At 39.6% G+C, this 18,902-nt stretch overlaps 1 non-coding gene across 1 annotated transcript; it reads right to left on the bottom strand.

Annotated features, from left to right (window-relative positions):
* Window positions 1-5,317: 5,317 nt before the first annotated feature.
* Window positions 5,318-5,425, bottom strand: LOC148581818 (small nucleolar RNA R71). Its single transcript, XR_015895691.1, has one exon. It is a non-coding gene; the product is annotated as a small nucleolar RNA R71 (small nucleolar RNA).
* Window positions 5,426-18,902: the final 13,477 nt, after the last annotated feature.

Genomic DNA, 18,902 nt, shown 5'->3' with positions numbered 1-18,902 from the left:
TCCTGCATGCTTACGCGTGCATCCCCCCTTTTTCTTTTTTAAAAACAACATAGAGAGAGCTAATGTAACACATTCTTGGTAGGTATTTAAGCTAGATAGTCAAGAAAACACCCTCAAATTTATCCACTATTCAAAATAAAGCATTTTCTGTAACTTCACAATTCATCCATACCAAGAGCAATGAAATTTATATGAACATCCTAACAATTCAACAAAATCAACAAAAGCTAGCATTCCTAAGCACTCAACAACATTAAGAAATCACAAAATTCACAAGAATCTAAAGCTAAAAGCAAGACGGTATACACAAGGAAGATCTTACCACGGTGGGGTGTCTCCCACCAAGCACTTTTCTTTAACCTCCTTAAGTTGGACGGTCAGTCGCTCAAGCTTCTTCTCCTTTTGGTGCATCCTCAAGTAGGAGCACTTCCACTTCCGTTGTTGACTTGTAGCCATGGTACTTCTTCACTCTATGTCCATTCACCTTGAAAGTTGTGTCACTTTGAGGGTCAAACAATTCCACCACTCCATAGGGCTTTATCTCTTTCACCTTAAAGGGTCCTTCCCATCTAGAACGGAGCTTGCCAGGCATGAATCTAAGCCTTGAATTATATAGAAGAACCTCATCACCTTTTTGAAAATCCTTCCTTCGGATATGGTGATCATGAAATGCCTTAGTCTTTTTCTTGTAGATCCGAGCATTCTCATATGCCTCCATCCTCAGACATTCAAGCTCCTCTAGTTGCAACTTTCTGGCCACACCCACCTTGGTGAAATCCATGTTACACTACTTTACCGTCCAATAGGCTTTATGCTCAATCTCCACCGGAAGGTGGCATGCCTTACCATAGACAATCCGGAAGGGACTCATCCCCAACGGATTCTTGTAGGCCGTCCTATACGCCTATAGTGTATCTCCCAACCGGAAGCTCCAATCCTTCCTTTGTGGATTCACCACTTTCTCCAAAATTTGCTTAATCTCCCAGTTGGACACCTTCGCTTGTCCGTTGGTTTGGGGGTGATAAGCAGCTGCAACCTTGTGCAATACACCATAGCGCTTGAGCAGTGCCTCTACTTTCCTATTGTAAAAGTGGGAACCTTGGTCGCTCACGATTGCTCGTGGCGACCTATAGCGGCATACAATACTATTTCTAATGAAAGAAATCACGGTATTTGTGTCATCAAGGCGGGTAGGTATCGCTTCTACTGATGAGCGGATAATTTATACGCTTTTTGGCATTGTTTTTACATAGTTTTCAATATGATTTAGTTAGTTTTTAGTATATTTTTATTAGTTTTTAAATAAAAATCACATTTCTGGACTTTACTATGAGTTTGTGTGTTTTTTTGTGATTTCAGGTAATTTTTGGCTGAAATTTAGTAACTTGAGCAAAAATCAGATTCAGAGGTTGAAGAAGGACTGCAGATGCTGTTGGATTCTAACCTCCCTGCACTCAAAGTGGATTTTCTAAAGCTACAGAAGTCCAAATGGCACGCTCTCAATTGCGTTGGAAAGTAGACATCCAGGGCTTTCCAGGAATATATAATAGTTCATACTTTGCCCGAGTTTAGATGACGCAAACTGGCATTCAACGCCAGCTCTCTACCCTATTCTGGAGTTAAACGCCAGAAACAGGTTGCAAAGCAGAGTTAAACGCCAGAAACAGGTTACAAACTGGCGTTTAACTCCAAGAAAGACCTCTACACATGAAAGCTTCAATATTCAGCCCAAGCACACACCAAGTGGGCCCGGAAGTGAATTTCTGCATCATTTACTAATTTCTGTAACCCTAGTAACTAGTTTAGTATAAATAGAACTTTTTACTATCATGTTAGAGGAGTCCTTTTGATTATTTTTATGCTATCTTAGACCTTTATGGGGGCTGGCCATTCGGCCATGCCTGGACCTTCATTACTTATGTATTTTCAATGGTAGAGTTTCTACACACCATAGATTAAGGTGTGGAGCTCTGCTGTTCCTCATGAATTAATGCAAAGTACTACTGTTTTTCTATTCAATTCAAGCCTATTTCTTCTCTAAGATATTCATTCGCACACAAGAACATGATGAATGTGATGATTATGTGACGCTCATCATCATTCTCACTTATGAATGCGTGCCTGACAAACACTTCCGTTCTACATGCAAACAAGATTGAATGTGTATCTCTTAGCATTCTGATCGTGAGATCAGAGTCTTCGTGGTATAGGCTAGAACTATTGGCGGCCATTCTTGAGGTTCGGAAAGTCTAAACCTTGTCTGTGGTATTCCGAGTAGGATTCGGGAAGGGATGGCTGTGATGAGCTTCAAACTCGCGAGTGCTGCGCGCAGTGACAGACACAAAAGGATTAGTGAATCCTATTCCAGTATGATCGAGAACCGACAGATGAATAGCCGTGCAGTGACAGTGCATCTTGGACCATTTTCACTGAGAGGATGGGAAGTAGCCATTGACAACGGTGATGCCCTACATAAAGCTTGCCATAGAAAGGAGTGGGAATGATTGGATGAAGACAGCAGGAAAGCAGATGTTCAGGAGGAACGAAAGCATCTCTATACGCTTATATGAAATTCTCACCAATGAATTACATAAGTCCTCTATCTTTATTTTATGTTTTATTTATCTTTTAATTATTAAAACTCTATAACCATTTGAATCCGCCTGACTGAGATTTACAAGGTGACCATAGCTTGCTTCAAGCCGACAATCTCCGTGGGATCGACCCTTACTCACGTAAGGTTTATTACTTGGACGACCCAGTGCACTTGCTGGTTAGTTGTGCGAAGTTGTGATAAAATGTGTGAATTATGTTCCGAGCACCAAGTTTTTGGCGCCGTTGTTAAGGATCACAATTTCGTGCACCAAGTTTTTGGTGCCGTTGCCGGGGATTGTTCGAGTTTGGACAACTGACGGTTCATCTTGTTGCTCAGATTAGGTAATTTTATTTTAATTTTAAGCTTTTTATTTTTATTATTTTTATTTTTATTCTCAAAAAAAATTTTCAAAAATGAAAAAGAAATTTTTCAAAAAAAAATTATATGTTCTTCAGAATTTTTTAAGGAGGAATTCTGGAATTTCATGAGAAATGTTGAATCCTGGCTGGCTGTAAAGCCATGTCTAAATTCTTTTGGACTGAGGCTTCTTCTTCACATGCTTGAACTATGTATGCTAAAGCTTGGCTGGCCATTGGCCATGTCTAGTGTTTTGGACCGGAGCTTTCACTGAAAGCTTGGTTGGCTAGTAAGCCATGTCTAATTCCTGGACCGGAGTTTTAGACTAACATTGCAAGATTCTTGGAATTCCTATAAAAAATTTTGAAATCCTTATTCTCCTTTTTAAAAGAATTTTCGAAAAATCCAAAAAAATTTATAAAATCATAAAACCAAAAATAATTTTGTGTTTCTTGTTTGAGTTTAAGTTTGGTGTCAATTGCATGTTTATCTCTTTCTTGCATTTTTCGAAAATTCATGCATTGCATTCTTCATGATCTTCAAGTTGTCCTTGATAAGTCTTCTTGTTTGATCTTTAAAATTTCTTGTTTTGTGTCTTTTCTTGTTTTTCATATGCATTCTTGAATTCTTAGTATCTAAATATTAAAAATTTCTAAGTTTAGTGTCTTGCATGTTTTCTTTTATTGAAAATTTTTCAAAAATACATACTTGATGTTCATCATGATCTTCAAAGTGTTCTTGGTGTTCATCTTTGCATTCAAAGTGTTCTTGCATGTTTCCTTTGTTTTGATCCAAAATTTTCATGTTTTGAGTCTTTTTATTATTTTTCTCTTTCTTCATTAAAAATTCAAAAATAAAAAAAAAAAATCTTTCCCTCATTCTCTCATAAATTTTCGAAAATTTGAGTTGACTTTTTCAAAACTCTTTAAAATTTAGTTGTTTCTTATGAGTCAAATCAAATTTTCAATTTAAAAATCCTATCTTTTTCAAATCTTTTTAAAAAAAAATCAAATCTTTTTCATTTTTCTTTTATGATTTTCGAAAATTTCAAATTGATTTTCAAAAATCTTTTTCTTATTTTGTTTCATAATTTCAAAGTCTTTACTAACAATTAATGTGATTGACTCAAAAACTTTAAGTTTGTTACTTGCCTAGTAAGAAAAGTTCAATCTTTAAATTTTAAAATCAAATCTTTTTAGTTTCTTGTTAGTCAAGTAATCAACTTTAATTTCAAAAATCAAATCTTTTTGAATTTCTTTTTCAAATCTTTTTCAAAATAAGTTTCAATCACATCTTTTCCAAAATCAATTTCAAAATATTTTCTAACTTCTTTTCTAACTTCTTATCTTTTCAAAAATTGATTTTCAAATCCTTTTCAATTAACTACTTGATTTTTTTGTTTGATTTTAAAAGTTTACTATTTCAATCATATCTTTTTCAAAACTACCTAACTAATTTTCTCTCTAATTTTCGAAAATCACCTTCCTCTTCTTCAAAATTCCTTTTTAATTAACTAATTATTCTAAATTTTAATTTTAATTTTATTTTTTTTCTTATTTTCAAATTTTAACTTTAATTTTAAATTAAAAACAAAAATATTTTTATTTTATTTTATTTAATTTTCGAATTCTTCCCTCTCTCATCTCCTTCTAATTATTAATTCATCTACTAACACTTCTCTTTCATCCAAGAATTCGAACCCACTCTTCCCCTCTATGTTTGGATTCTTATCTTTTCCTTCCTCTATTCTTCTCTTCTTATACTTACGTAAGAAATCTCTATACTGTGACATAGAGGATTCCATATTTTCTTTTCTGCTTTCTTCTTTTTCATATGAGCAGGAACAAGGATAAGAATATTCTTGTTGAAGCTGATCCTGAACCTGAAAGGACTCTGAAGAGGAAGCTAAGGGAAGCTAAGGCACAACTCTCTGGAGAAAATCTGACAGAATTTTTCGAAAAAGAATGAGACATGGCCGAAAATAATAACAATACAAGGAAGATGCTTGGTGACTTTACTGCACCAAATTCCAATTTACATGGAAGAAGCATCTCAATCCCTGCCATTGGAGCAAACAATTTTGAGCTAAAGTCTCAATTAGTTTTTCTGATGCAACAGAACTGCAAGTTTTATGGACTTTTATCAGAAGATCCTTTTCAGTTCTTAACTGAGTTCTTGCAGATCTGTGATACTGTTAAGACCAATGGGGTTGACTCCGAGGTCTACAGGCTTATGCTTTTCCCGTTTGCTGTAAGAGACGGAGCTAGAATATGGTTGGACTCCCAACCTAAAGATAGCCTGAACTCTTGGGATAAGCTAGTCACGGCTTTCTTAGCCAAGTTCTTCCCTCCTCAAAAGCTTAGCAAGCTTAGAGTGGATGTTCAAACCTTCAAACAGAAAGAAGGTGAATCCCTCTATGAAGCTTGGGAGAGATATAAGCAACTGACCAAAAAGTGTCCTTCTGACATGCTTTCAGAATAGACCATCCTGGATATATTCTATGATGGTCTATCTGAATTATCAAAGATGTCATTGGACCATTTTGCAGGTGGATCCATTCACCTAAAGAAAACGCCTGCAAAAGCTCAAGAACTCATTGACATGGTTGCAAATAACCAGTTCATGTACACTTCTGAAAGGAATTCTGTGAGTAATGGGACGCCTCAGAGGAAGGAAGTTCTTGAAATTGATACTCTGAATGCCATATTGGCTCAGAACAAAATATTGACTCAGCAAGAAAATATAATTTCTCAGAGTCTGAATGGATTGCAAGCTGCATCCAACAGTACTCAAGAGGCATCTTCTGAAGAAGAAGCTTATGATCCTGAGAACCCTACAATAGCAGAGGTGAATTACATGGGTGAACCCTATGGAAACACCTATAATCCTTCATGGAGAAATCATCCAAATTTCTCATGGAAGGATCAAAAAAAGCCTCAACAAGGCTTTAATAATGGTGGAAGAAACAGGTTTAGCAATAGCAAGCCTTTCCCATCATCCACTCAGCAACAGACATAGAATTCTGAGCAGAATCCATCTAGCTTAGCAAATATAATCTCTGGTCTATCTAAGGCCACTTTAAGTTTCATGAATGAAACAAGGTCCTCCATTAGAAATTTGGAGGCACAAGTGGGCCAGCTGAGTAAAAGAGTCACTGAAACCCCTCCTAGTACTCTCCCAAGCAATACAGAAGAGAATCCAAAAAGAGAGTGCAAGGCCATTACCTTACTTGGTGTGGCCGAACCCAAAGAGGAGGAGGAAGACGAGAATCCTAGTGAGGAAGACCTCCTGGGACGCTCAGTGACCAATAAGGAGTTTTCCTTTGAGGAACCAAAGGAATCTGAGGCTCATCTAGAGACCATAGAGATTCCATTGAACCTCCTTCTGCCCTTCATGAGCTCTGATGAGTATTCATCCTCTGAAGAGGATGAAGACATTACTGAAGAGCAAGTTGCTAAGTACCTTGGTGCAATCATGAAGCTGAATGCCAAATTATTTAGTAATAAGACTTGGGAAGATGAACCTCCCTTGCTCACCAATGAACTAAATGCATTGGATAGGCAGAAAATACCTCAAAAGAGACAGGATCCTGGTAAATTCCTAATTCCCTGTAACATAGGCACCCTGACCTTTGAGGAGGCTCTGTGTGACCTGGGGTCAAGAATAAACTTAATGCCACTCTCTGTAATGGAGAAACTTGGGATCTTTGAGGTGCAAGCTGCCAGAATCTCATTAGAGATGGCAGACAACTCAAGAAAACAGGCTTATGGACTAGTAGAGGACGTGCTAGTAAAGGTTGAAGGCCTTTACATCCCTGCTGATTTCATAATCCTAGACATTAGAAAGGAAGAGGATGAATCTATCATCCTTGGAAGACCCTTCTTAGCCACAGCAAGAGCTGTGATTGATGTGGACAGAGGAGAGTTGGTCCTCCAACTGAATGAGGACAACCTTGTGTTTAAAACTCAAGGATCTCCTTCTATAACCATGGAGAGGAAGAATGAAAAGCTTCTCTCACTGCAGAGTCAACCAAAGCCCTCACAGTCAAACTTTAAGTTTGGTGTTGGGAGACCACAACCAAACTCTAAGTTTGGTGTTGAACCCCCACATTCAAACTCTAAGTTTGGTGTTGGGAGGTTCCAACATTGCTCTGAACATCTGTGAGGCTCCATGAGAGCTCACTGTCAAGCAATTGACATTAAAAAAGTGCTTGTTGGGAGGTAACCCAATGTTATTTAATTATATCTATTTTATTTTATTGGTATTTTATATTTTTTTAGGTTGATGATCATGTGGAGTCACAAAAAACTACTAAAAAATCAAAAATAGAATGAAAAACAACTTTAAAAATAGCTCACCCTGGAAGAAGAACTTACTGGCGTTTAAACGCCAGTAACAAGCATCAAACTGGCGTTTAACGCCAGAAAGAAGCATCAAGCTGGCGTTAAACACCAGAAACAAGCACCAGACTGGTGTTTAACGCCAGAACAGAGCATGGAAGTGGCGTTAAACGCCAGAAACAAGCTACATTTGGGCGTTTAACGCCAAAAACAAGCAGCAAGCTGGCGTTTAACGCCAGGCATGCATGCTAAGGGCGTTTTACATGCCTAATTGGAGCAGGGATGTTAAGTCCTTGACCCCACAGGATCCCCACATTTTCTTCTCTCCTCTTCACACCTTTTCATAACCCTCTTCCACAAATACCCCTCACCAATCACCTCAATCACTCTTCCCCATCACCTCTTCACCACTCACATCCATCCTCTCTTCTCCAAAAACCCCACCTACCTCCAAAATTCAAACTCTTTTCCCTCCCAAACCCAACCCTAATGGCCGAACCCTAAACCTCCCCCCACTCCTATATAAACCCCTCATTCTCTCTTCATTTTCACACAACACAACCCTTTCTTCTCCCCCTTGGCTGATCCACACACCTCTCTCCCTCTCCTCCATTTTTCTTCTTCTTCTCCTTCTTTATTTCTTCTTTTGCTCGGGGACGAGCAAACATTTTAAGTTTGATGTGGTAAAAGCATAGCTTTTTGTTTTTCTATAACCATTAATGGCACTTAAGACCAGAGAAACCTCAAGAAAGAGGAAAGGGAAGGTAATTGCTTCCACCTCTGAGTCATGGGAGATGGAGAGATTCATCTCAAAGGTCCATCAAGACCACTTCTATGAAGTTGTGGCCAAGAAGAAAGGGATCCCTGAGGTTCCTTTCGAGCTCAAAAAGAATGAGTATCCAGAGATCCGACATGAAATTCGAAGAAGAGGTTGGGAAGTTCTCACCAACCCCATTCAACAAGTCGGGATCTTAATGGTTCAAGAATTCTATGCAAACGCATGGATCACTAGGAACCATGATCAAAGTGTGAACCCGAATCCAAAGCATTGGCTTATCATGGTTCGGGAGAAATACTTAGATTTCAGTCCGGAAAATGTAAGGCTGGCGTTCAACTTGCCAATGATGGAAGAAAACGCACGCCCCTACACTAGAAGGGTCAACTTTGATCAAAGGTTGGATCAAGTCCTCATGGACATATGTGTGGAAGAAGCTCAATGGAAAGTTGACTCAAGAGGCAAGCCAGTTCAATTGAGAAGACTGGACCTTAAGCCTGTAGCTAGAGGATGGTTGGAGTTTATTCAACGCTCAATCATTCCTACTAGCAACCGGTCTGAAGTTACTATAGACCGGGCCATCATGATCTATAGTACCATGATTGGGGAGGAAGTGGAAGTTCATGAGATTATACCTCAAGAACTCTACAAGGTGGATGACAAGTCCTCTACTTTGGCAAGGTTAGCCTTTTCTCACCTCATTTGCCACCTCTTCAGTTCGGCTGGAATTGACATAGAGGGAGACATCCTCATTGAAGAGAACAAGCCCATCACTAAGAAAAGGATGGAGCAAACAAGAGATCATGGACCTCAACAAGAGCATGAGGAAATTCCTCACCATGAAATTCCTGAGATGCCTCAAGGGATACACTTCCCTCCACAAAACTATTAGGAGCAAATCAACACTTCCCTAGGAGAATTAAGTTCCAACATGGGACAACTAAGGGTGGAGCACCAAGAGCACTCCATCATCCTCTATGAGATTAAAAAATATCAAAGAGCTATGAGGGAGGAGCAACAAAGACAAGGAAGAGACATAGAGGAGCTCAAAAGCACCATTGGTTCTTCAAGAAGAGGAAGACGCCACCCTCACTAAGGTGGACCCGTTCCTTAACTCCTTGTTCTTATTTTTCTGTTTTTCGTTTACTATGCTTTATGTTTTATTTATGTTTGTGTCTTTACTATATGATCATTAGTGTTTAAGTGTCTATGTCTTAAAGCTATGAATGTCCTATGAATCCATCACCTCTCTTAAATGAAAAATATTTTAATTACAAAAGAACAAGAAGTACATGGTTTTGAATTCATCCTTGAAACTAGTTTAATTATTTTGATGTGGTGACAATACTTTTTGTTTTCTGAATGAATGCTTGAACAGTGCATATGTCTTTTCATATTGTGGTTTATGAATGTTAAATATGTTGGCTCTTGAAAGAATAAGGAAAAAGGAGAAATGTTATTTGATGATCTGAAAAATCATAAAATTGATTCTTGAAGCAAGAAAAAGCAGTGAATACAAAGGCTTGTGAAAAAAAAAAAAGAAAAAATGGCGAAAAAAAGAAAAAAAAAAGCAAGCAAAAAAAGCCAAAAGCTCTTTAAACCAAAAGGCAAGAGCAAAAATCCAATAACCCTTAAAACCAAAAGGCAAGGGTAATAAAAAGGATCCAAGGCTTTGAGCATCAGTGGATAGGAGGGCCTAAAGGAATAAAATCCTGGCCTAAGTAGCTAAACCAAGCTGTCCCTAACCATGTGCTTGTGGCGTGAAGGTGTCAAGTGAAAACTTGAGACTGAGCGGTTAAAATCGAGGTCCAAAGCAAAAAGAAGAGTGTGCTTAAGAACCCTAGACACCTCTAATTAGGGACTTTAGCAAAGCTGAGTCACAATCTGAAAAGGTTCACCCAGTTATGTGTCTGTGACATTTATGTATCCGGTGGTAATACTGAAAAACAAAGTGCTTAGGGCCACGGCCAAGACTCATAAAGTAACTGTGTTCAAGAATCAACATACTGAATTAGGAGAATCAATAACACTATCTGAATTTTGAGTTCCTATAGATGCCAATCATTCTAAACTTGAATGGATAAAGTGAGATGCCAAAACTATTCAAGAGGCAAAAAGCTACTAGTCCAGCTCATCTGATTGGAGCTAAGTTTTATTGATATTTTGGAATTTATAGTATATTCTCTTCTTTGTATCTTATTTGATTTTCATTTGCTTGGGGACAAGCAACAATTTAAGTTTGGTGTTGTGATGAGCGGATAATTTATACGCTTTTTGGCATTGTTTTTACATAGTTTTCAGTATGATTTAGTTAGTTTTTAGTATATTTTTATTAGTTTTTAAATAAAAATCACATTTCTGGACTTTACTATGAGTTTGTGTGTTTTTCTGTGATTTCATGTAATTTCTGGCTAAAATTGAGGAACTTGAGCAAAAATCAGATTCAGAGGTTGAAGAAGGACTGCAGATGCTGTTGGATTCTGACCTCCCTGCACTCAAAGTGAATTTTCTGGAGCTACAGAAGTCCAAATGGCGTGCTCTCAATTGCGTTGGAAAGTAGACATCCAGATCTTTCCAGAAATATATAATAGTCTATGCTTTGCCCGAGTTTAGATGATGCAAACTGGCATTCAACGCCACCTCTCTGCCCTATTCTGGAGTTAAACGCCAGAAACAAGTTGCAAAGCAGAGTTAAACACTAGAAACAGGTTACAAACTGGCGTTTAACTCCAAGAAAGACCTCTACATGTGAAAGCTTCAATGCTCAGCCCAAGCACACACCAAGTGGGCCCAGAAGTGAGTTTCTGCATCATTTACTAATTTCTGTAACCCTAGTAACTAGTTTAGTATAAATAAAACTTTTTACTATCATGTTAGAGGAGTCCTTTTGATTAGTTTTATGCTATCTTAGACCTTTATGGGGGCTGGCCATTTGGCCATGCCTGGACCTTCATCACTTATGTATTTTCAACGGTAGAGTTTCTACACACCATAGATTAAGGTGTGGAGCTCTGCTGTTCCTCATGAATTAATGCAAAGTACTACTGTTTTTCTATTCAATTCAAGCCTATTTCTTCTCTAAGATATTCATTCACACACAAGAACATGATGAATGTGATGATTATGTGACGCTCATCATCATTCTCACTTATGAACGCGTGCCTGACCAACACTTCCGTTCTACATGCAAACAAGCTTGAATGTGCATCTCTTAGCCTTCTGATCGTGAGATCAGAGTCTTCGTGGTATAGGCTAGAACTATTAACGGCCATTCTTGAGGTCCGGAAAGTCTAAACCTTGTCTGTGGTATTCCGAGTAGGATCCGGGAAGGGATGGCTGTGACGAGCTTCAAACTCGCGAGTGCTGGGCATAGTGACAGACGCAAAAGGATTAGTGAATCCTATTTCAGTATGATCGAGAACCGACAGATGAATAGCCGTGCGGTGATAGCGCATCTTGGACCATTTTCACTGAGAGGATGGGAAGTAGCCATTGACAACGGTGATGCCCTACATAAAGCTTGCCATAGAAAGGAGTGGGAATGATTGGATGAAGACAGCAGGAAAGCAGAGGTTCAGTAGGAACGAAAGCATCTCTATACGCTTATCTGAAATTCTCACCAATGAATTACATAAGTACCTCTATCTTTATTTTATGTTTTATTTATCTTTTAATTATTAAAACTCTATAACCATTTGAATCCGCCTGACTAAGATTTATAAGGTGACCATAGCTTGCTTTAAGCCGACAATCTTTGTAGGATCGACCCTTACTCACGTAAGGTTTATTACTTGGACGACCCAGTGCACTTGCTGGTTAGTTGTGCGAAGTTGTGATAAAGTGTGTGAATTACGTTCCGAGCACCAAGTTTTTGGCGCCGTTGTTAAGGATCACAATTTTGTGCACCATCTACCCACTTTGATATGTAGTCAACCGCCAATAGAATATATAGATACCCACTTGAGTTGGAAAACGGTCCCATAAAGTCCATGCCCGTTACATCAAATATCTCATAAAACAACATCGTTTCTTGAGGAATTTCATCCCTTTCGGACGTATTTTTCACGACTTCTGACATTGGTGGCACGACACACAGAAGCGGCTAGCATCCTTGAATAAGGTTGGCCACCAGAATCCACAATCCAACACCTTTTTAGCTGTCCGTTGTGGGCCAAAGTGGCTGCCACACTCGGACAAATGGCAAGCTTCAAGAATGGGTTGGATCTCATATTTCGGGACATATCTTCGAATTACTTGGTCCACTCCCCTCTTCCACAAGTGAGGATTATCCCAAATGTAGCATTTGAAATCACTCATCAACTTGTCCCTTTGGTGTCTAGAAAAGTTAGGAGGGAAGATCTTAGCAACCAAGTAGTTCGCCATTGGTGCAAACCAAGGAAAGCTATCTGACATAGCATGCAAACTATCCAATGGGAATGAGTCATCGATCAGAAATGGGTCATATTTCAAATTCTCAAGGTGGCTCAAATGATCCGCAACCAAATTTTGAGACCCACTTCGATCCCTAATCTCAATGTCGAACTCTTGCAAGAGCAAGATCCAACGTATGAGCCTAGGTTTCGACTCATTCTTTGTCAATAAGTACTTTAAAACTGCATGATCCGTGTATACCACTATCTTGGATCCTAGCAAATATGATCTGAATTTATCTAAAGCATGAACAATAGCTAGGAGTTCTTTTTCTGTAGTGGTATAGTTGGATTGTGCTGCATCCAATGTTTTTGATGAATAAGCAATGATATAAGGGAGTTTACCATCGCACTGTGCAAGCGCGACACCTACAGCATGGTTTGACACGTCGGATATTATCTCGAATGGCTGCGTCCAGTTGGGGCCTCGCACAATCGGTGCCATGGTAATAATTCTCCTTAACTTCTCAAACGCATTCACACATGCACTGTCAAACTTAAAGTCCACATCTTTTTGGAGTAGGTGCGATAATGGCAAAGCAATCTTGCTGAAATCCTTAATAAAGCACCTGTAAAATCCTGCATGACCCAAAAAGGAGCGGACCTCCCTCACAGATTAGGGGTGAGGTAAATTGGTGATAACATCGACCTTGGCCGGGTCTATAGAAATGCCTTCATTAGATACTACATGTCCTAACACTATACCTTGCCTTACCATGAAGTGACATTTTTCAAAATTTAGGATAAGGTTAGTGTCAACACATCTAGCTAAGACTTTGGCCAAGTTCTCTAAACAACAATCAAATGAAGTTCCATAAATGTTGAAGTCATCCATAAAGACTTCCAGACCATTCTCCATCAGATCGGAAAAGACACTGGTCATACACCGCTGAAAAGTAGCAGGTGCATTGCATAGTTCAAATGGCATCCTTTTATCAGCAAAGGTACCAAAAGGACAAGTGAATGTGGTCTTTTCCTGATCCTCAGGAGCAATGTGAATCTGAAAGTAACCAGTGAAGCCATCAAGAAAGCAATAATGGGATTTACCCGCCAATCGGTCCAGTAGATGATCAATAAAGGGCAAAGGGTAGTGGTCCTTCCTCGTAGCGGCATACAACCTTCTATAATCGATGCACACCCGCCAAGCATTTTGAACTCTCTTGGTGACCACTTCACCATCATCCTTTTTAACCGCAGTGATGCCCGATTTCTTGGGAACAACCTGGATCGGGCTCACCCATTCACTGTCAGAAATTGGATATATGATACCCGCATCAAGCAGTCTAGTGACCTCCTTCTTTATCACATCAAGGATGGTGGGGTTGAGCCTTCTTTGTGGTTGCCTAACCGGCCGAGCTCCCTCTTGGAGAAAGATACGATGCATGCACTTGCGGGGTCAATCCCCACAATATCGGCCAGGCTCCAACCAATTGCCTTGTTGTACTTTCTTAGAACATCTAGGAGCTTTCTTTCTTCTTCACTAGAAAGATCACTAGCAATAATGATCCGAAACCTTTGGTTTTCCTCTAAGAAAGAATACATCAAATGAGATGGAAGAGGCTTCAGTTCACTCTTTGCCTCAAGCTGAGATTCTTTTTCATCAAGCTCATGGAGTTCATTCTCAACAACTTTCTCTTGTTCACCCTCTTGGTTATCCGTCTCTTCAACAATGGGGTAGCACAGCTTGTTGTGGTCTTCTCTTCGTACCTCCGCTACCACTTCATCGATTATATCACATCGGAGAACGGAATGCTCTTTGGAAGGGTGCTTCATGGCTTCTTCCAAATTGAACCTGATAGTCTTGTCTCCAACCTTAAAGGAATATGTGCCGGTGAAGGCATCTAACTTGAATTTAGAGGTCTTAAGGAAGGGTGTACCAAGTAGAACGGAGGAGGCGCTTCTATTCTCTGTTGGGGGCATTTCAAGGATGTAAAAGTCAACTGGAAATACCAAATCCTTGATCGCCACAAGTACATCTTCTGCTATTCCCATCACAGTGATCACACTTTTATCGGCTAAGGCAAATTTTGCCGCCGACTTCTTTAATGGAGCTAAATTCAACCGCACAAAGATAGAAAGGGGCATGATGCTTACGCAAGCCACTAGATCACACATACAATCATGAAAAGTACGCCCACCAATACGACAATACACCAAATACAGTCCAGGGTCACCACATTTTTCTGGAATAGGCTTCATTAAGGAAGAAATTGAACTACCCAAGGATAATGTCTCTAACTCTCCTATCCTATCCTTGTGTGTACACAAGTCCTTCAAAAATTTTGCATACTTCGGAATTTGTTGAATAGCCTCAAGAAGTGGTATCGTTACCTCGACCTTCTTGAACACTTGAAGCATATTTAAATCAAACTCTGGAGTCTTCTTTGCCTTCTTCACCATGGAAGGGAATGGGATAGGAATGGATTCGTCCATTATAGCTTTCCTCTTGGGTTCTTTAAGGCTTGCTTCTTCTTCCTTACGCCTTTTGTCTACCTCCTCTTCTTCATGTAGAGCTTCAACAACCACTTCTTCCTCATGAATGTCCTCCATGATCCTAGGAGGTATCTCCTCCAATGTAGTTTCCGACCGTAGTGTGATGGCATTGAGACCGCCATTTGGATTGAAAAGGGTTTGGGATGGAAGATTAGAAGAGCTTGAGGGTTGGTTGGTGTTGTTGTTTGAGGAGGACATGGACAACTTCGAAATCATGTCGGTGAGATTGGCTAATTGAGCACTCATGCTACCATATTGTGCAATCAAGGTATTGAATTGAGCCTTGTTATTCTCCTCTTGTTTCTCCATAGTAGCTCTAAGCTCATCAACTTGGTTGGTGGAGGATGAAGAGGCTTGGTTGGAGTGTTGTCTTTGATGTGGTGCTTGGTACTTGGTGTAGTTGTTTTGTTTTTGATGGGGAGCTTGGTTGTGGTAATTTTGGTTGGCTTGATGGTTGTTGTTGTTATGGTGGTTTTGGAATGAAGATTGGTGGTTGTTGTTGTTATGGTAGTATTGGGATGAAGATTGGTGGTTGTTGTTGTAGTGAAAAGGAAAATTGTTCCATCTTTGATTTTGATTGCCCCCTTGTGCATTATCCCTCCACCCTTGATTGTGATTATTGCCATGAGAGTAGTTGTTTTGGCCTTGAGAGGGGTAGGGTGGACGGTTGTTGTAATTTACATTGGCCACGGCAAGGGTGTACTCCTCTTGAATTTGGTGACATTGATCGGTGTAATGTGTGGTGCTAGAGCACAAACCACAAATTCTAGGAGGACCTTCAAGTTGAGCAACTTGGGGTGGGGCTTGAATGGCTTGGATGGAATAGAATGCCTTTTGCTCTTTATGCATCTCCGTAAGGATAGTGGTCATATCCCCAAGCACCTTAGTTAAGCTTGTTTTGGAAGGTGGTGCTTCTACCACACCCTTGAGGGGATTGCTTCTTACCCTTACATGTTGTGTAGTCTCGGCAACATCATTTATCAAGCTCCAAGCTTCTCCCGCCATTTTGTTTTTGGAAAGGGAACCACCACTAGAAGCAGTGAGCAATCTTCTATCTTCCGCACAAAGACCTCCGGTGAAGTAACTAATGAGCAAGTGAGTATCCAATCCATGGTGTGGACAAGATTCTAATAGCCTCTTGAACCGAGTCCAATACTCATACAAACTCTCTTGGTCCTTTTGTATTATACCTGAGATCTCCATCCAGATGTAGTCGGTCTTCTCCGGCGGAAAGAACTTGTCTAGAAACTCTCTTCTCAAGAAATCCCAATTGGTCACAATCTCATCCGGTTGCGAATAAAACCATATTTTTGCTTGCCTCTCAAGAGAGAAGGGGAAGGAAAAAACCATAATAGCCACCTCATCGGCTTCATGCCTTCGAACCGTAGAACAAGCAACTTGAAAATCTCTTAGATGTCAGATGGGGTCTTGACTCGGAAGCCCATGATACTTGGGAAGTAGATTTATCAAGCTATTCTTCAACTCAAAGTTTGGATCAAGGTTGGGATACCTTGCTTGCAAAGGTTGAAGTATGATATCCGAAGCCCCTTGTTCATGCAAAGTGATCCGGCGTGGCTCTGCCATATATGGTTCACCTGTGGGATGCAAAGATGTATTAGCAGTGCCAATAGACGAATAGGAAGTAGCGGACTCCAAGTCACTCTCGGTACCGTCTAGTGATTCGGTATACTTCTCAAGAGAGGCCGAAGTACTAGCCGTATAGTCCAACCGCCGTCTAGCTTACCGAGTGTATAAAAAAAGTTCTTTCAATCTCAGGGTCAAACTCAGCTACGCTAGAATTCGGTTGAGACCGAGTCATCAAACTTGGGAGTCATAGCACATGTACAAAAGAAATCGAAACTACAACTAAGTATTGAAAGCAAGTAAACTATCTACAATATTCACATATTCACATAACCAATATCAAGGCATACGTTGCAACCATTCCCTGGCAACGGCGCCAAAAATTTGATGTGGAGACTACCGTCGGTAAGAATTTCACAAAATGTTCACGTTGCAAGTATAGCTCTCAACCAACAAATAATCCTCGAATCAAATTTTAAGGAATTGGTTGTCACAAGTTCAACCCCAATAAAAGTAACCGAAGTATTCAAACCTCGGGTCGTCTCACAAGGAATAGGCAAACATGTGCATCAACATTGGTTAGAATTCCAGGGTTGCAAATCATGAGCAATAAATTAAACTAAGAGACTTAACAAGTAAGAAATCTTAAAGTGCAAGAAACTAACTCAAGTAACTAAAGAAAGGTATGGGCAAATCCAAACTAATAAGAGAACATCCACTATAATTTTACTCTAAAATTAAATAAGTAACTATAACTAAGACAAAGCAATTAGAATTTTTGATTTTCAAATATGAATAATAAAAGCAACTCTTGGCTAGGCATGGGAATTTGAGATCACCATCCTTGTCTAATAACCATATCTTGACAACTATGAGGAACCAAACTCACTAGGTCTACCTCCAAGAGCTTTAAGTACATAATATTTACTCCTAAGCTTGAGGTAGGTCAAGTGGCTTGATCAATCTCAACTCATAAGTCCCAATCCAACTACCAATTGACTTAGTAGTAGGTTAGTGTCAATGGGTATCAATTTGACCACTAAGAATTCTCAAATCACCAAACCAATTAGACCCAATGACTCAAGTTTACCCGATTCCCTTAGTCTAGGCCAAGAGTAAAGAAAACTACTCCATAATTAAAGGAAATATTTCATCAAACACATGGTAAGCATTACTAAAAGACATTCAAAATGCAATTAAATTGAAATTAAAAAGTACTCACTAACAATTATCAATAGAAAATCACTCAAACAACACTATTAATCATGGAAATCATCAATGTAACATCAACAATTCAAGATCCACAAGATTCACAAAATGGGTAGAAAATGACAATTGACAAGAAAATATAAATCTAACACAAGATCTAGACAAAATCTAGAGAGGAACAAGGGTTTCTCTCTCTAGAAGAACCAAAAACCAAAAAAACACGCTAAAATTGTGTCTAAGTGTCTAATGAATGATCCCCCCCCTTTTTCTCTAGAATTCTTGGGTCTTTTCCATGCAGAACCAGCTTGAATTTGGGCCTGTTGAGCCTCAGAAATTGCCAGGCACGATTTCCTTTAATGAGGTCACGTGCAGCTTGTCACGCGTACGCGCCACGCACGCGTGCGCGTCGATTGAATTTCGCAAACCACGCGTGCGCGTCGATGAAAGTTTCACCAATCCACGTGGATGCACCAATCTACGCGCGCCATTCCCAACTTTCCGCACCCACGCGTGCGCGTGAGGTGCCCGTGCGCGTCGATGCTGAATTCCCAAAATTCAATTCTTCATGTTCCTTCCACTTTTGCATGCTTTATTTCTCTCTTCTAGGCCATTCTTGCCCTATAAACTCTGAAATTACTCAACAAACACATCATGGTATCGAATGGTAATAAAAGAGGATCAAAATATGGCAATTTTAAGGCAAAAGAAGCATGTTTTCCATCATGAAGCAATATTAGGAAGAGAACACAAAACCATGTAATTCTTGTGAATAAGTGTGGAAAATATTGACAAAACCCCTCAAATTCTACACAATATAAACCACAAAATTAGGGTTTATCATCCAGCCCCAGGCACCAACTCAATAGCAAACTCAACCTCTCGGTTAGCTGGAAATTCATCAGTATCGTCGAGAAACACCTCCGAAAACTCACACACAACTGGAATTTGCTCCAATCTTTGATCATCACCCGAAACACCCGCGGTTAGCAACAAGATACCCTAACATTCAGTCCCTGAACAATTCTCCATCGTTGAATTCAAGTAATAACTATTCAATACAACTGTTCCATCTGTATCTTTCGGCATAAAGTACACCGATTTTGCAGAACAGTCGAGCA

This window comes from Arachis ipaensis, chromosome B10 (genome assembly GCF_059453495.1).
Source record: "Arachis ipaensis isolate K30076 ecotype BB chromosome B10, ASM5945349v1, whole genome shotgun sequence".
NCBI classification, from domain to species: Eukaryota; Viridiplantae; Streptophyta; class Magnoliopsida; order Fabales; family Fabaceae; genus Arachis; species Arachis ipaensis.
This window is presented reverse-complemented; position numbering and strand designations above follow the sequence as displayed.